This window comes from Chiloscyllium punctatum, chromosome 45 (assembly GCF_047496795.1).
Source record: "Chiloscyllium punctatum isolate Juve2018m chromosome 45, sChiPun1.3, whole genome shotgun sequence".
Lineage (NCBI taxonomy): Eukaryota > Metazoa > Chordata > Chondrichthyes > Orectolobiformes > Hemiscylliidae > Chiloscyllium > Chiloscyllium punctatum.
Genome location: NC_092783.1, coordinates 45,654,761 through 45,666,883, shown reverse-complemented (window position 1 = coordinate 45,666,883; position 12,123 = coordinate 45,654,761). Strand labels below are relative to the sequence as shown.

Here is a 12,123-nt window from a genome sequence, read left to right as displayed (position 1 = left end):
TATATCAAAGCGTGTTTGAAGTACCAAGTTTAAATGCAGCCACGCCTGTATGAGGTCACACTATATTAGAATCATAGAATCCCTACAGTGAAGAAGTAGGCATTTCAGCCAACACGGAACCTCAAAAGGCAATCCTGTAACCTCACATTACCTATGGCAAATTCACCTAGCCTGCATATCCCTGGACACTATGGGCAGTTTAGATGGCCAATCCAACTAACTTGCACATCTTTGGACTGTGGGAAGAAACCAGATTACGCAGAGGAAACCCATGCAGACACAGGGAGAATGTTCCAGCTCCACACAGACAGATGCTTCAGGCTGGAGTTTGAGCCAAGTCCCTGACACTGTAAGGCAGCAGTGCTAATCACAAAGCAATAATGCTACAGGTTGTTTGTTAAGGTCAAGAACACCTCATTGCACAAATTTATTGCTTCAATGCTTTGTGGGAGCAAGGTCTAATGGTGGAAGTAAATAATGGCTTCGATATAAACAGGAATGATATGACGCATGAAAATTCATACTAATTCAGACATGTTGTTCTGTAATTTGTGTTTATTTCTATAGATTATAGTTTGTAAAGTGGCAATGAGCAGTTTTATCAAATTCTCATCTTGTCATGGCTGCTCATAGGTGTATCATGTGAAGAAATCAGATGGGGAGTAAAACAATAAATAACAACAAAATCCTTAAAACATGAATGGAATTTTAATCAGCTCAGGCTTTTACTGATGTTTGTAACCCACTAACACGACATCAAACACAGGGCTTGTATCATGCCCACGCAAATTGAAAACAACTGTCTGCTCAAGATTAAAACATAGAAAGAGGAGTCAGCTTTTATGGTTTATGTTTAAATAAGAACAGCTTATTTGAAATGTGAACTTTTAAATTCTGCCAGTCACTTTCTTGTCTTTAATGATAGAGTTAATTTTAAGCTAAGGATTAGATGGAGCAATTATTTACCATGCGATCCCTTCAAATTAGTGGTTGAAATCAACCTCTATGTCATCTCCAAAGGTTGGACTTGTAATTAGTTTTGCTTGAATTAAGCCAGTTTCTAGCAGACATGATCCACTAACAAACCATTCCCAAACTGGCTGTTTTATGCACATGTTTCATAAGGTCAGTGACTAAAGTTATGGTAAAATCACATTGTTTAGAAAGAATAGACAACCTTATTCTGAATCAGACTTTTCCATGTTTGAGCAGCTTTGCTTGCTGCTGGCAATTGGATTTTCCATTTGGGGTTCTAGATCATGATTTCTGCATCAGATGAAGGTTTTAAAATTCAAGGCTGGGAAAAGTAAAAAAAGGAAAGTTGAGACTACCCAGAGGGTGGTGGGCATCTGGAATGCACTGCCTGGGAGTGTAGTTGAGGTGTAAAACCACACAAACTTTAAGGAGAACTTAGATAAGCACTTGAAAGTGGGACTAGTGTAGATAGCCATATGTCTTTGGCAAAAGGACCTCCTATTCTGCATGATTCAGTGACTACATAGTGAACACACTTATTTGGGACAATGCTTGTGGATTTCCATTTAATCTGTTGGCACAACATATCACAGACAGAGCCATAAAAACACAGGATTGAACTTTACTTTTACTTTTTCAAAGGACATAGACACCTTGGCAAGGCTAGTATTTGTTGCTCATCCCTTGCTGAAACAATTCTCAGTGGCAGACCTTGAACATTAACAGACTTTATTGCTTGGCCATGGGGAATACGTCGTGCCTCACAGAGAGAGACAGGCATAGTCCGAAGTAATACAAACGTTTACAGGTTATATGGCATTTTAGATTAGATTAGATTAGATTACTTACAGTGTGGAAACAGGCCCTTCGGCCCAACAAGTCCACACTGCCCCGCCGAAGCGCAACCCACCCATACCCCTACATTTACCCCTTGACAGGGGGCTGACCGTTAGTCATGGGGTCTGGTGAAGTCAACGGTCAGTCCCTGTTATTGCCACAGATGTTGTCCAGTTGAGCAGGCTTGATCAGAACAGATAAGCAACACAGTGAGCCATACATCATTATGAAGGCAGAACTGGTCTAGGGTCTGGGGGAAATAAGGACTCTCAGACAATGGCAAGGTTATTTTAGAAAGATAGTCTCAGTAGCACGGCTTCAAAATAGTATGTCAGCAATCTATGCTTTAACTTCAGAGACCAGTTTTGTGACAAAATGGCTGCCAGACCGAATGTGCCAAATTTTCTTCTAAAATCCTTCCTCTTTGATCAGAAGATCAAAAGAGCAGGTCGCGAGTGCCCACAAATGGGGGAGCATAGCCAGAGCCCAGGGGGTTATCTGGTGGTCGGGATACAGAGTCATAAAAATAGGTCTCGAGTTCTGTCACAGATGGAGCCAAGGGCAGCAAAGCCTAGGGTTCCATGTCAGGGTAGGAGTGCTCTGCAGGGAGAATACTAGCCAACTGTGCAGTTAATTGGGTAGTGAGGGTCAACTTATTCATTAGGACCTTACATCCGGTATTTAAGCAAGTTATGACAATACAACACAAAATGATTATTATGTCAATAATAACCCGCCAATGCTGTAAATATGACCCCAGGACCCTCTTAGTAGCCATCCCAGCCAGCCATCTCCTGCTGTGGGACCTTATCCAAAATCATCCAACTGATTCTGAATAGATTGGATAATATGGGTTATATTGTACAAATCATCTCTAACATGGGTGATACATTTATCCTCCACGATTGTGCACACTCCCCCTGTTGGGCCAATTGATAAACCACAGTATATCTAGTCTGTTGTGCATAGAGCCGTAACTCAGCCAATTCCTTATTAACAGCATCTAATCCCTCTATTGTACTGTTTCCTAGAATAGTTTACCCACAAATGAGGTAATATCTGTTCTTTGCTGCTATTGTTCCCACTGAACCTCCGAGGGATAATGCCCCTAGAGACCCATAGCCAAGGGAAGTACCCAGATTTACCGGATCCTTCCACTCTGCGCAAAACTCCTCGCTAATAGCTGGGGTGATTATTCTGCGGTGGGTATATACCCGCTGTGGGTATGGGACAGTGAGTGGCCCTATGGTCCATACAGCAAATAGAACCGGGAATATTTGGGTGGCTGTAGTAAAGAAGCCATTAAGGAGGAAAACTAAACCTGGCTTGGCCTAGTAACATTTAACCTCTCTGTTATTTTACTTGTGAACTGCATATATCTCCAATTGATCTCCAGGGAGATCCCCCCTGCTCCAATCAAAAGGATATGACCACAAGGCCAGACTGACATGGCTGCCATTACAGAGCCCACAAATGATCTGCCGTCCTGTGGTAATGTTTAAACACCTTACCTTGTTGCAGGTGCAAGTGAATATTCCGTTGTGTACATGGCAATATCCATGGACACTCTGGACACAAGAGGTATCTGTTGGGACTAAGGCGTAGGCACAGCCAAACCCTTTTCCTGAAAAGCAAAGCAGATAGGTCTTGGGATCAGAGCAAATTGTGCCATTTCTACCCTGGGTCCCTTTGCAGTTAGGGGACTGCGCTCTAGTCGAATTTATCAGCTCTCTGCATCGTTCTGAGGACAACCTTTGGAAGCTATGCAGGGAGTGTCAGCATAGTCTATGGTGTACAGGAGAAGGGGAGTTTGCCCCGGGATGGCTACAAATAATGCCTCGACTGACTGGGAACGAAGGTAGCAAACGGTTTGATTACCATGCAACCGCACATGAGTTTTATAGAACAGGTTGTCCTGCAGGCCCAATACTGCAAAGGTGGTCATAATGCTGCAGAGTGCAAGTATAGTCTTTAGGCTATATGAAGGGCCCATCGCTTATAGTCACTCAGGTGACTTCAGTGGACTTGGGCTGCCTTTGGTCTTTGTTGTCTCCGGCATTTCATGTTCAGGCTCCTCTGCTAGTGACGCTCATTTGCAGCTGGTGGCGTGCGTCCACTCGGGTTTGCCTTTAACCGAGACAGCTGTGCAGGTTACCAGGAGGACAAAGTACGGGCCTTTCCACCTAGGAGAAAGAGAATTCTTTTCAAGCAATTTGATCATACCATAGTCCCCAGCGTGGAAGGGATACATGGAATCATCGCTAGGAGATGGAAGGGCCTCTTTACGGTGTCATGATTGCAGGCAATCATATTGCAGAAGGCCTTCACATAGTCAAGGAGGGCCTCTTGTGTCAAATGCTGCGTCCACAGGGAATTTAGGAGGTTTTGCCCCTGTGGGCATTGGTCATGATGGTGGTGGAATGGTCATGATGGCTTGTAGTAGAGGATATTGGGAATGAGGGAGACCCTGGGGGAAGAAATGAATGGATGCGTTGAGTTTACAGAGGGTTTAGCGACCAAACAGGTTAATGGGGAGGGGTGGGTGGAATCAATTGGCATGTCAATGACCGAGAGGGGCCCTACCTTGATAGGAACAGGTGCAGAAAGAGGTTCAACTATGGGTACTCCAGAGATATCCACAGTGTGAGCTAACAGGAAGGTCCACAGAGAGAGGTGCAGAGGACTGTGGGGCTCCGGAGTCCACCAGAACCAATACAAGGTGCGCCATCTCAATGTCCATCACTGTCAATTGCTTTGACAATGTCGTGGTGAGTTGCTTTCTTGAACTGCTGCAATCCATCTAGTCTATCTAGTGCTGGTTCATCCAAAATGCTGTAAGGAAGGTACTTCAAGGATTCCAATCCAGCAATCCAGCAATACAGTTCCGAGCCAGGATGGCAAGGGGGTGCCCTAACCTAGGTTGGCAGACAGGAAATAAAAATGGAGTAGGAATAAAAACGATTTTTTCCCCAAGTGGCAGCCAGTGACTAATGGGGTTTTGTTGACACCAGTGCTTGGAACCCAAATATACACAACATTTATTAATGATTGAAATGAGAGAACTAAATGTTGGATTTCCAAAGTTTTCAGATGACACAAAGCTGTAAGGAGCTAAACTGTAAGGAAAACGTAGAGGTGCTTAGGTGTGATTAGGACATTGAGTGAGTGGGAAAATACATGGCAGGTGCAGTATAATTAGATAAATGTGAGGTGCATATTCAACGGATCATGTTGGTAAGTACTAATGACTTTGTATAAGCAGATACAAAATCTTAACAGGTGGACTTGGAATTTTGGAATCATGCTGGAAGTTTCTTTTTAAAATGCTTTACAGCTTTCTGTTTCTTAAAATACAAAGATAGCATTCACTTGTTCCTACTGCTCTTCTTCAATCCTTAGTGTTCTCTTTTAGACTGCTAAATTTTTTTTGTGTTTTATCTCGAGCCAGTTTCAGTCTTATGAACAATTTATCCAAACAAAGTGATTCTGAAGTCCAAAACCAGTATGACACAGTGGGAGATACTGGGTGGCCTTTCCCTCAACTTGTGGATAATTGGCTTTCATCAGGTTTCTTTTGTTAGATTGCATATTGAAAAATCTTGTAGAGCATTTAGGGGTCTTGCTTGCCTCTTTTTCGGAATGTTGTTCCCAATATTCAGTCTCTCAAACAGACACTGTGTATCTTGGTTTGAGGAACTCTCCCGCATACTGAGGTGACAAGATAACCCACAGTTTAGGTTCCATGTACCATGCTGCCTCTGGCTTAATCCCAATGGCAGTGAGATAAAGCCCTTAAATCATAGAATCATAGAATTATAGAATCCCTACAGCTTGGAAGCAGGACATTCAGCCCATTGAGTTCACACTAAAACTCCGAAGAGCACTCCCTACCCTACCCTGCAATTCTGTATTTCCCATGGCTAATCCACCCAGCCTGTACATCCATGGACACTATGGGCAATTTGGCATGGCCAATCCACCTAACTGCTCATCTTTGGACTGTGTGAAGAAGCCAGAGCACTGAGAAGAAACCTGCACAGAAAACACACAAACTCCACACAGACAATCGCCCAGACTGTCGTGAAAGACAAATTTTCCTTCAGAATGTGAAATGGTCATTTATTGTCTGCTTGAGTACCACCTTGAGGGTAAGATGCAACAATGGACCTTTCTGCACAGACATTAGTTCCAGTGGTGTGGGAAAGTGAAAGGGTTCAAATATACCAATATTCTGCTTAATTAAGTGCCTTTTCTGTCTCCATGTTCACTATCAGCAATAACAGAAAATTCTGCCTATCAGTGGAGGAAATGAGTTGTTCTGTGTTTTGAGCAATCTTTGAAAAATGACAAGTGTTACTTCCACAAAGCAGTGCTGTCCAGGCATATCCATTCAACATAGAGCCCTTCCCACCCAATATGATTCAATTTGGTATTTTCCAGAAGTGTAGTAATAAACTGTGTTAAATCAGCAAACGTCATCTGTTCCCTTAGCAACCATCTTAACAACCCATAAGCATTCATTCTTTGTAAAAGGAAATGGTTCTAGAAGCCTTCCCTTTATTGGACGTAACATAGACACAGTAATTAACTGGAAATGTTCTGATGATGATGAAAGGAGAGATGCTGCAACTGTTACAGATGTTCACAAATGTCGACACTTCTGGACTATGTATTGCTTACAGACAGATCATGAGATCGTTGGCACTTCTTTTGTACTCATCACCAGAAGAAGAAGCTTGCAAAAGAGACAGAAAGACAGAAATTATGAGGAAATTGTGACATGGAGTGAATTCTACAGAAAAAAAATTGTACAAATACACATTTCTAACATATGTGATAAATATAAAATGCTGGAAATACCAGCAGGTCAGGCAGCATCTGTAAGACTAATCTTCTGGTTAAAATAGCAGCAGATTAAGATATTTCAGCCAGAGCTCCTCTGCTCACCAGTTCCTTTTCCTTTTTCTTTCTTTGTTTTCCCTCTTGCTACAGTTTTTCTTGACCCAACCCCAACTTTTAACTTCTTAAAGTACTGTTCCTGGAGGGATGGAGAATGGAATCCAAGACCAGCCCAGCATTAGGGACGGGTACAGAGCAAACATGGGCCAAGTCTCAGAAGTGAGTTGCGGCGGAAGCAGCAGAAGAATAACAGTGGGCTGTATCCTGGAAGGGAGAAGCAACTATTGCCTGGAGTGGGGACAGAGTGAGTGCAAGCTGAGCTGAGAGCCAAGTCATGGCTGAAGCAGGAGCAAAGCGAGTCTAGGATGGGAGATGCCAGTGCGTGGAGGCAGCGAGGCCTCGTGTTCTGAAACCCAGCAGGCACGGACTCAGTAAAAAAGGAACATTACTTGAATACTTTAAAGATACTTTTTATTATCACGCTGCACTTTTTAAACTCTGTATTCCCGTGCTAGTCTTTTTAAACACTATTTCCATTCTGTAACAACATTTAAAGCGTGTGTACCTAGATACTCTGTATCTAAGATGGCACCAAGAGGCAACATTACAAACTTATTACTGCACACATTCAAGTGCATGTGACAATACAGACTATTTTATTCTGTTCTATCTATGGAGAAAATATAAGTAAGATGTTACAGATAAATGGTCATTCATCAGAAAATGCATTTTGAATATATATAAACTGGATTTACTGCATTCCTGGACTCAGTTTATGTATCTAACTAATGGTCGAAATGGAAAATTAAGGAGTGTTCTGTTGGCTTGTATCATGTTTTTATAGCAATCAACTCAGAATGATCTAACCTGCGGATGCTTGATAATACAGAGAATGAAAACAGGTGAAAACATTAACAATATTTAAGACATAAGATTGAATTTGTTCCTGAGAAATGTATTTATTAATAATTGTAGGATACAAATTACCTGCTTTCAGTATTATTCAGTTTTTAATTTGTTCTGAGGGATTACATTGTTCCTTCATCATGTACACATGCTGTTGTTAAATAATATGTACTTGAGTCACAGGAAACTCTTCCTGGATTTCACAAGCATTGGCATTGCACTGCCCAATTTTTTTTTATCAACCTATCCCATAGTTAACGTCAGTGAACAATGAAATGGCTGCACGTAGGTTGCCTGAATAGACTGGCAATTCTAGGAATTCCGTACCTTAATCAGATAAATATTTCACCAGATTTCTACAAGCGTCTTACAATGTAACACTGTTATTTTGCGTTGCCAAAAAAATTCATGTTATCACATTTAATGGAAACTTTTAATGAGACTGTATTCACAAGATGGCCTCTGCTTGATGAATGTTGATGACAACAATGATGAGCACTGTAAATTGTGTGTGCTGACCTCCATATATCTCACCTCACATCATCCTGCATCTATTTCTCATCTTTAATTACCTTTTGGAAAGTGCTGGTTAGCCACCTTCTTAAACTGCAGCAGTCCATTTGGTAAGGGTACACCCCTACTGGTGTTAGGAAAGTAGTTCCAGAATTTTGATTCAGCAACAGTAAAGGAATGGAGGTAAAGTTTCACGTCAGGATGTTATGTCATTTAGGGGATACCTACAGATGGAGGGTTTCCCATGAGTTTGCTGCCCCTATTCTTTAAGGTGATAAAAGTCTCAGATTTTGAAGGGACTGTTGAAGAACTCTTTACCAGTTGCTGCCATGTATCCTGCAAGTGACATGCACTGTTGCCCCTGTCGTCAATATTGGAGGCAGCGAACATTTAAGATGATGAATTGTGTGGGTATCAAGTCGGTTGACTTGTGCTCTGTGGTGTTGAGTTATTTTAGTGTTGTTATAGCCACATTCAACCTGGCAAGTGAAGGGTATTACATCACACTCCCGACTTGTTCTTGTAGATCTGAACAGGCTTGGGGGAGTCAGGAAGCATGCTACCATTGAATTATCAATTTGTGAATAATCTTGTAACCACAGAATTTAATTAGCAAGTCTAATTTAATTTCCAATCAGTGTATCTCTTAGGTCGTTGGTTGTTGGGGTGTTTCAGTGATGGCAATTAAATGCATATATTTTAGCTTTGTGTTTGCTGTTTGTAAAATTATGCAAACTTAATCTGGATTAAGTTAATTTAATCTGGATCCCTTCTCTCATGGATACCTTTCTTCCAAATCCAAATGACCTTATGTTTCAAAAGGAAACAATTTAAACTGATTTTCTTGAGTTAACAAAGAGTGAGCTTTTTATTAATGACTAAATGCAAGAAAAATTAGTAATGCAAACTCACACGTACACAGGTTAGAAATAGAACATAGAACACAGAACATAGAACATAGAACATAAAACAGTACAGATCCTTTGGCCCTCAATGTTGTGCTGGCCTTCTATCCTACTCTAAGATCAGACCAACCTAAATACCTTTCATTGTGTGATCTTCCAAGTGCCTAGAAAGAGTCATTTAAATGTCTCTAATGTATCTGACTCCACCAGCACTGCCGGCAGTGCATTCCACGCAGCCACCACTCTCTATGTAAAGAACCTACCTCTGACATCAGCCTAAACCTTCCTCCAATTAGCTTAAAATTACACCCCCTCATGATAGATACTTCCGCTATGGGAAAAAGTCTCTGGCTATCCACTCTATCTTTGCCTCTCAACATCTTGTACACCTCAATCAAGACTCCTCTCATCCTTCTTAGTTCCAATGAGAAAAGCCCTAGCTCCCTCACCCTTTCTTCGTAAGACATGCCCTCCAGTCCAGGCAGCATCTTGGTAAATCTCCTCTGCACCCTCTCTAAAGTTTCCACATCTTTCCTATAATGAGGCAACCAGAACTGAACACAATATTCCAAGTGTGGTCTAACCAGGACTTTATAGAGCTGCAGCATAACCTTAAGGCTTTAAACTCAATTCCCCTGCTAATGAATGGCAGCACACCATACACCTTCTTAACAACCCTATCAACTTGGGTGGCAACCTTGAGGGATCTATACACATGGACCACAAGATCCCTCTGTTACTCCACACTGCCAAGAACCCTGTCTTTAACCCCATATCCTGCATTCAAATTTGAACTTCCAAGGTGAATGACTTCATACTTTTCCAGGTTGAACTCCATTTGCCACTTATCAGCCCAGTTCTGCATCCTGTCAATGTCTTGCTGCAATCCCCAACAGTCATTTGCACTACCCACAACTCCACCAATCTTTGTGTCATTGGCAAACTTACTAACCCACCCTTCTACCTCCTCATCCAAGTCATTTATAAAAATCACAAAGAGCAGAGGTCCCAGAACCGATCCCTGTAGAACACCACTGGTCACCGAACTCCAGGCTGAACACTTCCCATGTACCACCATCTGCTGTCTTATTTAGGCCAGGTAATTCTATATCAAGACATACAGGTTTCTTTGTATCCCATGCCTTGTTACTTTCAAAATGAACCTACCATGTAGAACCTTATTAAACATCTTGCTAAAATCTATGTACACCACATCCACTGCTCTACCTTCTTCAACGTGTCTTGTCACATCCTCAAATAATTCAACAAGGTTTGTGAGGCATGACCTGCCCCTCACAAAGCCATGCTGATTATCTGTAATCAAATTAAGGTTTTCCAAGTAATCATGAATCCTGTCTCTCAGAATCCTCACCAATACTTTGCCCACCACTGATGTAAGACTGAGTGGTCTGTAATTCCCAGGGTTATCCCTATTCCTTTTCTTGAACAAGAGAATAACATTTGCCGCCCTCCAATCATCTCGCAATACTCCAGTGGACAGTGAGGGTGCAAGGATCATTGCCAAAGGTGCATCAATCTCTTCCCTCACTTTGTGTAACATCCTAGGCTATATCCTATCTAGCTTAGCGGACTTATCTATCCTTATGTTTTTCAAAATGTTCAGCACATCTTCCTTCCTAACATCAACCTGTCCTAGCATATCAGTCTGTTTCACACTGTCCTCAGAAATGTCAAGGTTCCTCTCAGTAGTGAATCCTGAAGCAAAGTATTCATTCAGGACCTCCCCTACTTTGTTCGACTCCAAAGGCAAGTTCCCTTCAGATTAGCCATACCTTCACTCTTGTTCACCCTCTTGTTCCTCTCATAAGTGTAGAATGCCTTAGTGTTTTCCTTCATCCTGCCCGCTGAAGCTTTTTCATGTCCCCTTCTAGCTCTCCTAAGTCCATTCTTCAGTTCCTTCCTAGTTACCTTGTAACCCTCCAAAGCCCTGCCTGATCCTTGTCTTCTCAACCTTAAGTAAGCTTTTTTCTTCCAATTGATTAGATGCTCCACATCCCTTGTTACCCAAGGTTCTTTCAATCTAAAATGACTCCCTTGCTTCAGTGGGACAAAGGTGTCCAGCACTATATGCAAGTGCTTCCCAAACAACCCCCACATTTCTGTAGTGCATTTCCCTGAGAACATCAGAACCCATTTTAGGTGCCCCAGTTCCAGCCAGGAGCATTGTAATTCCCCCTCCCACAATTAAAAATGTTTCCATACCGTCTGCTCCTATCCCTCTCCATGACGATAGTAAGTGTCAGGAAGTTGTGATCACTATGACAGAAATGCTCTCCCACCAAGAGATCTGACACCTGGCAAGATTTGTTGCCAAGCACAAAATCCAGTTTGGTTGTGCACACACCCCTACCCCCCACCCCCAGTCGGCCTATCTACATATTCCATTAGGAACCCTTTCTGAACACACCTGACAAGAACTGCTCCATCCAAACTATTTGAACTAATTAGGTTCCAGTCAATATTAGTGAAGTTAAAGTCACCCATGACAACGAACCTGTTACTTCTGCACCTTTCCAAACTTTGCCTCCCAATCTGCCCTCTGTGTCTCTGTTGCTACTGGGGGGCCTATAGAAAACTCCCAATAAAGTGACTGCTCCTTTCCTGTTTCTGACTTTCACTCAAACTGACTCTATAACCAAACCCTACTCGATGACCGATGACCTCCATTTCTGCAGCTATGATACTATCCCTGATTAGCAATGTCTCTTTTACTCCACCACCCACCCCCCCACCCCAAGAAATTCCTTTTGAAACATCTAAACCCTGGAACATCCAACAACCATTCCTGTTCCTGTGATATCCGAGTCTCTGTAATGGCCACAACATCATAGCTTCAAGTCCTGATCCATGCTCTGAGTTTGTCACCCTTATTCCTGATACTTGTTGCATTAAAATATTAAAACATTTCGACCCATCACTCTGAATACACCTTTGCCCTATCAAGTGCCTATCACTCTTCAGAGACTCTCTGCATACTGTATCTGGTTGTTCACTACCAACTCCATCATCTGATCCATAGCTCAGGTTCCCAAACCCCCCCCCCCCCCCCCCCACCCCCGACCAATCT

The 12,123-nt window shown here is 42.3% G+C and overlaps 1 long non-coding RNA gene across 1 annotated transcript in view; it reads right to left on the bottom strand.

Annotated features, from left to right (window-relative positions):
* Positions 1-748: 748 nt before the first annotated feature.
* The window catches only part of LOC140467339 (uncharacterized), a 72,867-nt gene continuing 61,492 nt past the window's right edge, over positions 749-12,123 (bottom strand). The window contains exon 3 of the long non-coding RNA XR_011955423.1: positions 749-3,995. This is a non-coding gene — a long non-coding RNA (uncharacterized lncRNA). The remainder of the gene's footprint in view (positions 3,996-12,123) is intronic.